At 37.7% G+C, this 9,484-nt stretch overlaps 1 long non-coding RNA gene across 1 annotated transcript in view; it reads left to right on the forward strand.

Moving 5' to 3' along the window:
* Positions 1-6,050: 6,050 nt before the first annotated feature.
* The window catches only part of LOC136276785 (uncharacterized), a 6,456-nt gene continuing 3,022 nt past the window's right edge, over positions 6,051-9,484 (forward strand). The window contains exons 1-5 of the long non-coding RNA XR_010718097.1: positions 6,051-6,184; positions 6,335-6,469; positions 7,750-7,849; positions 8,089-8,437; positions 8,997-9,045. This is a non-coding gene — a long non-coding RNA (uncharacterized lncRNA). The remainder of the gene's footprint in view (positions 6,185-6,334; positions 6,470-7,749; positions 7,850-8,088; positions 8,438-8,996; positions 9,046-9,484) is intronic.

A 9,484-nucleotide genomic window follows, 5' to 3' on the forward strand; every position in this document is an offset into this window, starting at 1 on the left:
TCTTATAGGGAAAGGCGAAAAGCGTTTTCACTGTTTTCCAGACCATAACTATTAGTCTAAATGATCGCGTTGTTGATCTTAACTACATATTTCCCGCGCTTAGAACGCGGTGCCCGCCCCAGCCCCACTCTCGGTCCTCACGTTTTCCAGACCACCGCGTTCTCAGTTCTTAAAGTCCCTACTGCTTATTGTAGACGAAGATGGTCACGCTATGGCACGCCAATGCCCAACTACAACTCAAAATATGAATAAGTGACTTCTGGAATTTTTCGCGTCATTTCCTCGCTCTGTTACCTGTTACATGTGCTATAATCTTACAAAAAATTGCAACTCCTTCCAAACTGGCTCACTTTTCGCCTGAAAAACCCTACGGCAAATTGTTTAGAAAAAGGAATGTTATTTATAGGGATTGTAGTTCAATGACAGTGGAGCGGAACAAGTAATCAGAAGACCGCGATATATGCACAATGGACTTGATGGTTTCTTACCAATCAACCATCGCCAGCTGAGACAAAGGTTGCGACGGGGTAACTAGGTATATCTTAGGGTAGTTTGATCGGATTTTATCCCGCAAACTTACAATCAGAGATGAGATGACATAAAATCTAAGAATATTTGGCACGAAATATGACACAGCCAAGATATTTGAGGGCGAAGGGAAGAAGTCAAGGTTCGTTTCCGTGTCAAGGAATTCAGGCGCGTTTAAAGCTATAAGGATTCACTCGGCAATTGTCAAAGGCAAACAAACCTCACTTCCCTGTGAGGGACAGAATTTGAGTAAGTTTGAACACAATGGCCGCGATGGGCCTATAATGGTTTATGCTGAAGAATCCGTATACAGCTACAATAAGTCTGGACACTATAAGGTTATTATGGCACTCTAACCGGTCGATAGTCTTCGCGATCAGTTGTTCTTGCAAAGGAATCTACAAAACACAACAAAGAGGTGCTAATAAGTAACAAATCTTCGCACGTCCCTGTTAAACAAGCACCGAACTTTAAGGGAACACGAACAGATGGCAGATTTCTCGATAGCAAAGCGGCTGCGCAACTTCGCGAACGAAGGACACTGAAACCTACTTCTCAAACTCATTAATAATTCATGCTGAGAAAGCAAAGGAAATTACAACCGTGAAGGAGGTTTGGATATGTGATCTTAATTATCATAAAATGTGGTGAACTTTTGCTGTGATTTTCTCCAAGAATTATTAATGGTTTGAGAAGCTATATCAAACATTCGAAAGGATGTTTCATCCGATATCCAAACACCTTGAAGTTGGTTAAAGAAAAGGTAAAAATTTCCCCCCGGCCCATATACTACATTATGCATTCAGTTCTTGGGTAGAAATACAATGACAAAAACAATACGTCGCCATTGAGAAAACAGATTTGTCTTACAATAGCATGGGGCTGTGCGGAAATTTTACCGTTTGATATATTACATAGCAGTCGAACCCGGACTCGTTCGAAGAACTAATCGAATGCTACACAGCTCGCAGAGCGATCTATGATGGTCTCATGGGAACAGGACACGTTGAAGTCTTAGACAAACTCGACAACTTGTACAAGCAAAGAAAGGAAGAGAGGTTAAAACATTTGGCGCAGTCTAGCAACCTTGATACGTACTGAGATAAATACATCCACGGGTTTAAGAGACCACGCGGCAGATTTAGAGAAGGCAAGTAAGGAAACAAAATAGACTTTAAAACTACCAAAGATTCGAGTATCTGCAGCATCCGAATTATCCGAGAAAGACTCGCGAAGAAAGTTAAATAAGCACTTGCTTGTCCCAAGAGAAAAAGTAGGGGGGGTATTTCGTTGAGAGCGCGTAACGCGAACTTAGAGAATGTCACTTTTAAGTTACCGGAACTCTACTACCCAGCGGCTTACATTGAATATTTTCATGAGTGAAAAACAAAATCTCTGATTCTTCCTTTACTGGTGATAAAGCTCGCAAATCTTAACACGCTTGCAGATTATCTTTTCCGTAAATCCTCTTATTGACAGAGCAGGGGGTTTTTATTAAGAATCATAAATGATTTGCCTGTCGTTCGCCAGTTGTCTTCATTTAGGCATTTTATAGGGACCTTCAGGACGGCAACGCCAAGGAAGACTTAAGTAAAAAAAGAATTTCTGTCTTTAATTAGAATTTCAAAAATGGCTGCATGTGTTTACCGTCTCGTACGGCGCCAACCCACGACGGCGACAGCAACGATGACATGAGAAATCAAAATATCTAATTGGCAGAATAGCTCAGCACGTGCGTTCTAAACCCTTGTACATTTCTTGGCCGTCCTATGCAAAACAGCAACGTGAAATTACCACAATTTGTGTCGTCTGCGAACCGAAACCGCGACGGCAAATTATTTTAATTTCCATTGGAACTCAACGCTTCTTTTATCCGTTGAGGTGTGCTTAAGGTCCCTATTGAATGCGAGTCATCAGTCACGGTTTATTAGTCAAAAGGATTCCATAATCACTGACCGCACAAAAGACGATAACAAGGTTAATTTATTTGTAGATATTAAGTCTCCGCAAATGACTGCAGTTATAGGACTAATGATAGCTGAAAATGTTACAACTTAGACAGAAGTAAATGGCAAATTAAAAGTGGGTGATTACGTTACCCTACGTTTTCGTTTTCTCCTTTCCGACATAAAGCAATCTTGTCATTATCCAGTAGTTTTGATAATTTTTTACCGTAGAAACACTACTACACTTTACTCAAGTATAAAAGCTACGGAAAACATAATCATTAGGCGTGTGCCTATCACTTTCTAAATTGCGCTCTTACTTCAAACTTTTCCACTTAACAAACCAACCACTTCACCTACATAATACAGACGTTCAAGGAAGTTCTGTATTGCCGCTTGGACATCGCTGGGAATCGATAGCCGTGGAATACTAGTTGGCCAATATATTTAACTTGCGACATTTTAACAGTTCAAAAAGGTACCTCAAGTTGAAGGAAACCACAAACAATTTACTTGGTAAGATAGGTAGAACTTCTAAGAGTTAACCCCCGAAATAAAAATATACTGCAAATGACACACATGAACTGAATCATTCAGACTCAAAAATATTTTGATAAGATGCTCAACCTGCGGGATTTTTTCATGTTCAGACCAAGGAGAACAAATCTGCGTCCGCAAGTGCTAATACGGTGAGCCAAAAAGGAAATTTCTGCAAAGTTTTTCTGGGTCCAGCAGGCAATGAAAGGGAAGTTAGAAAGTGGTGATACAGTGAGCCTAAAAGGAAATGTCTGGAAGTTTTTTCTAAGTTCGGAGGAACAAGGAAAGGGCAGTTAGCGTTGTAAACGTGACTTAGAAACCAACATCGCTGTCGCGTACACTTCCGGTCATGTTCCAATTATTTAGTACATGAATGTTTCGAGACAAGGTTGTCGGAGATAAAAGTGTAAACCTGCATGGGACAACTTTACCCAGAAAGAATTATGGGTAGTTTTCAGGTTAAGGTTCCTTTACTCTTGATTTAAAGGAAATCTGAGAATACGTCACTGTAAGCATGAAGCATTGCGGGTTTGATCACAGGCAGCCCAAGCTCCAGCTGTGAGATGATCATCGATCATCTTGCGAAATAAGAGTCATGGCGAAATTATAAGAGTTTGTATGGAAATATTTACGACCGCTCTTAGGAATATAAGACAAAAGGGCTTTTCTTTACGTGGTACACCTAGAAATGAATAACTCGATAAAATGGGTTCTTTTCAACATAGTAAATGGTCAGATAGCAAGCGATGCACCGTGGAAGTAAGGTGAGGTATTTTTATTGAGAATTTGACCGTATTTATATAACTAAGAGCGGTCGTAAATATTCCCATACAAAACTTTTATAATTTTGCCATTTTTTGCATGCTCACATCCCTCATCAATAAAAAAGTTGTACCTACAAAACCGAAATACATTTACGTACATTAGATGGCGCCGCTTCAAAAGTAGGATAACATCCGTCTCTCCTTATCTTTCCTTCATTGGAAGGAACAAAATGATTTTCATTTAAGCTTTTGTAACGGACATTCGGAATTCATATTTTTCACATAACGGTTGGAATCCTGCTCGAAGCTGGGGAGTTAATAGATAGCCCTTGGGCTAACTCAGAGGATGTCGGAATATAATCTTCAGAGAAGATTGCTTGATAGAAATCATTATGTCCAGTGTCGGCTAAAATACCAGTTAATTCGTCGAATTTAGTCAATGTTTGGTAGGTCTAGGTAGAGTTAAAAACGTTAAACCGACTTTGCCGTCTATGAATTTCTTTCAATTTTTATCGCACATATCAGAATTCGCTTCCGCCAAGTCATTTATCACATCATTCATAGTTGAACGAGGTTTGAAGCAGTTTTTAAAACCGATAACCCGAGCCAGAACGGTCTCCTTAGTCTATGTCAAGGCAAATTAATGGAAGTGAATCAGTTGTTTTCATAGACAGCACTTATTACAACCTGTAGCCTTCAGTGTCCAGCTAAGGGAATAATTTTAACCGTCTCTTTTCGTCCTTTGAGTGTTTTGCAACACACGTCATACGTCAGTCATATCAGGCAACCATTAAAATGTGGCGTCTATTTCTGTTCAACTGTCGGTTCCGTAGTCATTCTCTTCCCTGGGCCCGCTGAACGGCCAAACGTAAGCGCCAGTGGAAAAGGTCCTTTAAGTGTTATCAATTACCTTTTAACTTTGTCCGCTTGTCGTAGGCTGATTTACGTAGGATTTCTTTTACACCAAGCGCAGGACAATCTTTTATTTGTGGAGAGTTATTTTAATGTATGCACCGAGCACCTTTTCACGACAATTCACTTGGCGTGGAAACTGTGAGAAACCACCCAACATGAACATGGAAATATTCTCCACAGATAGATATGAATTAATGAACAACCGGTAAGCGTATGAGCCAAGTGAGGAAAACGAATGAACTCGTTCCAAGGTCAACTGGAGAAGAAGCAAGGAAGTAAATGAATTTATTTGTTTTCATGTTAATTGTCCCTCAGTAATTCGTTAGGGGAGGAAGCTTTCTCTTCTATTCTCCTATAGACCTCTCTCAGCCTCCAGGACATTTTCGAGTGAGCAGAGACAAGCCTGGGGCGAGCTAGAGGAAGCACGTGAGGGTGCCGAGCCTAAGATTGATGCTTTTGGACGATTTAAGTTTTCAACTCTGACAACTCGCTTTTAAACGGTCAAGTCTACGAAATATTTTAATTGAAGTAGACCTTGACGCGGAAGCTAAACAGTGCGCGCAACAAAGAAAGTATGATTTTATTACACTTATTATTTTAGAAATATTACATCACAACATGGATTAAAAAAAAAGTTGCCTCTACACGCTTTTGTTAAGAGCCTTGATGCCTTTGTTACCTAAACTTCGAAAATATTTTCATCGAATACTAAGTAGGCGGCCAAGAAATAGATGACAATGATGTGAGACCAAAATAGCTCGCCACACGTGTCTTTATGATCTATCAGACATAAGCAATATAATTGCGAAGTAGACCTTTCATAGCTAGGAAAACTCAGATATTCAATGCAAACAAGCATTAGTAATTGACAAAAAAACAAAAAACAAAACATAATACAAACGAGTATAGAGTGTAATTAACGTCAAAAATAAATGTTTAATTATGATATCCACAATTTCAGCGATGACATTGAGATATACAATAGTGCTACTCCAATGTGACGTCTTAATATGCTGTTTGGTCCTTGTGTTATGACATTATGCTATCACATTTGACTATTTTGCTTTTGCAATGTGCTGATTTGTCACTGTACCTTAGCCTTCGGCTATTACACTTTGCTATTTTGCCATTGCATTCTGGTATTCCTCAATTTCGACATTAGGAATCGCAGTTTTGCTGTTGTGATTTGTCATTTTCATAGCGTGCGTTTCATTATTGTGTTTTGTCAAGGTAACATGCAGTTCGGCATGACACTCAGAAACGAGTTTCGGACAAGATAAATTATTTCCCGCCAAAATTATAATTATGTTAATTTGTTTCCGTGTACTGGAAAATTTTCGAAATTTATTTCAGCCGAACACGTGACTACAAATCAATATGGCTCCAGTCTCTGGTCGTCCGCCTGAACTGACTAAATGAGTTTTAGACTTTTTCATCGCCGGAATATCGCTGAACGACCCCGCTGAACGAGAAAGGCTGCCTTCCCTTCGCTACGTAAGTAACCATTTCTTGTTTGACACATCGGTGTTTTCACTCGCATGATATTTCATTGTTCCGCTTTGAGACACGCGGTTAACAATACCCTCGAGCAAGGAATTAAGATTTAACTCATTAGCTTTTACTATTTTTATCATCCAATCACAGGTCGGAGCCATTCCTGTAGTTAGTCGCTTGTGCCGGAGAGTAATGTGAACACATTACTATACTAAAATGGTTTGTTAGTCGTTTTAGTTCTCAGCGGCAGAATTTCGTCAAAATTGGTGTTTTTTGCCGTACGTGGTAGGTAATTTTACAACATTTTTCAACCAAGAGTTTTATTCAACTACATATATCTAACCCAAGGTATCTTTCTGGACTGGAATGTCAGAAATGGTATGGTACTGTGTGTTAACTAACTTTGTAGGTATAATTTTCAATAGTTTGTCTGAGTATGTCAGGGTAGCTGAGTGAGGCTGTTAAGTTACAATGTTTTACCTTTTTTTATCTTCAACGAGGTCATAACATGAAGCAATTTTGTCTTCATTCTTTAACTCCCAAGATCTGTTTGCTAATTCTCCCCTGTAGTTTCTTGATGTTTCCTTGTACATTTGTTACAGGAATTTGTTGTTAGATCAAGATAACGACTTACTCTTTTATTGGATATTGTATAAATAATTTAGGGAGAAGTTACATGTAAATCACATCTGGGGGTTTAAGGGTTAAACAGTGTGATGTGATGCACTGCTACCTAAATTTCACTGAAGTTCAAAATATCCAGGACTTAAGCATTCTCTACAAATTTGTTCAAACTGCAGCTTACAAATTCTGCAGAGCAGTTGCAATATGCAACTCTAATGGTTATTTCACAATTTTGACAAGTACTAGTTAATCTTTCATTTACTCAGACTGAAGGGAAAAGGAAATTGTTCATTAACTTGAAAGGTGATTGATAAAGAAACATTGAGACTTCACCTTACCCAGACTATTTTTTCCACAAGCCTGGTGTAACCAACATGCCAGCAATAAATTTTAGATGAGTTTAATTTCCTGATGACTGGACTGAACACTTCTATCTACATGCCATTTCCAGTGGTTTCTAAGTAAAGTATTACGAACATAATACAACAAGAATGGAATGACTAATTATGAGATTGGAAATAAAATGGGAAATACAAATAACAAGAAATATGTATAACATAGGCAATACTAATAATATAGGAAACATGGGTCACTTGACAAAAAAGCAATTTAGCTGATGATTTTGGAATATATGGCTGGGATAACAATGTACTGGCAAGTACCTTTTAACTCAAGCTCACACCTTTTTTATTTGCATGATCTGCGCAAAAGTCAAACTTATATGGCTAGCCATGTGGACTGGGGCTAGGGGGGGATTGGTTTCTACACCTGATGTCTTCTCTTGATTTTCTGAGCTGGAAGAAAATGTCTTGTACGAAAGTTGTGCTCAATGGAACAACACCCCCCTTGATCTTATCCAGTTGTTATTGTTAGGTCCAAAGAAGTGAATTTATTGCACATTTGTGTGAATAAAAATATGTAATTGTTAATTTGCTGGGCAGAGTTTATCAAGCAGTGAAGATGATGACATTGCCTGGAAACAAAAACCAAAAGAAAATCAGAAGAAGAAGAATAAGAAAAGAAAAAACATTATAGACCCAGGTAATGTTTTAGGGTGAACACCAACAGTTTCAGAAGGAACAGATGTTGAGACTCTATACAAACTATTACACCTCTGTTTTTGTTTTAATGGTGTACTGTGCTGTACAGTATCCTTGTCAATTCCATATGCAATTTGCATTATTACAAAAACATGATGTAAAAAGATTCACATAATGATATGTACAACATCACAATAATTTCCTGACCTTATTTCTAAATTAATCTTACATCTCTGTTAGACTCTGATGAAGATCTTCTTCCTCCAAAAATCAGGCATGTGATTTGTTTTTTCAATTTTGTTCCATTTTATACAGTTGTAATTAACCTATGACCCTAATAACACCACTGAGTCAAGAGTCAAGGAAATGATCACCAACTATAAAAGCTCTTGATTATTAAACAAATTCTCCTTGTCAGCACCTTGGAAAATGTATGGAGAACAGTATGGAGATTATGAATACTGATATCAGGTTGTATTCAGAACCTGGTTCTCTTTCACTCATCTCTGTTTCAGAAAAGCCACATCAGTAAAGAAGGAGGACAGTTCAAAAGCTAATAAAAGTAGAAGAGCAATCAGCTTGGACTTAGGTAAGGAAATTATGCCTACTTATTGAGGGTACCCGATACTTTTCACATGAAAGGTGATGTGGAGACTTTATCTTCACGGGAATTGTGATATCATCTTTTTTGTATAATTATGTACATTTTTAATTTTTATAGGATTAACAGTTTTATTAACAGCTTAGAAAGAGTGAAAATATGAATTTGGTTTAATTTTTTTCTTTGATTTTATCTATCTTCAAATGTGATTGTCTTGAATTTCATATGAATGTGAAAACAGTTTGGATACTTTTCATGATGAATAAGATGGCCAAATATTTGTATGTGACTGGTTTTGACACAAGGGTTTTAACTGACTCTGCTTATTGATGGAGTGGGAGGGCTGGATAGGGAAATATTTAGTGTGAGGTGAGCTTGAGGTACAGTAAGATGATGTCAGATTTTTTAACATCCCACGTGACCTTTAACATTGCTTATGTGTTAGCTTGCCAAAGAAAACAAATCCATCTACTTCATTCAGGGTTCAGTCTCGAATAGAATTTGAATATTATAGCACTTGAGTTATATTTTGATGTGGTTTCTACAGATGAGGAAGAGGTTGTAGCTTCTAAAGAGGTCCAGCAAGTTAAAGAGAGGTATAATCCATCATTCTCTTTCATTATATAATTTTGACATTTCCGTACCAAACCATGGTGTTTGTTTAGGACATAAGATATTGCTGTAGAGAATCATCTGGCTTCTTCTAAAATTATCCAGCTAAATTGTTTGTCTGTTTGTTTGTTTTTTTCCTTTCTTACATCAAGCATTGAGAATGTTAAACCTGTCATAGGACACTGCTCTTATGCTAATACATTTAACCCTTTGACTATGAAGAGTGACTAGCATCTAATTTCTCTTTACAATATTCCCCCTGAATCAAACATTAATATGCATTTATCACTTTTTTTCATTGAAAGTAGGTTATTTAAATGGTCTTCTTTCACTGGAGCTTCTTTTTGGTGAAAGATGATTTATAAAAATTTACTGCGGATTGTGTTTGCTTTTCTTGTTTCTCTAAAATTTTAACAATTGGAT

Source organism: Pocillopora verrucosa, chromosome 7, assembly GCF_036669915.1.
Source record: "Pocillopora verrucosa isolate sample1 chromosome 7, ASM3666991v2, whole genome shotgun sequence".
NCBI classification, from domain to species: Eukaryota; Metazoa; Cnidaria; class Anthozoa; order Scleractinia; family Pocilloporidae; genus Pocillopora; species Pocillopora verrucosa.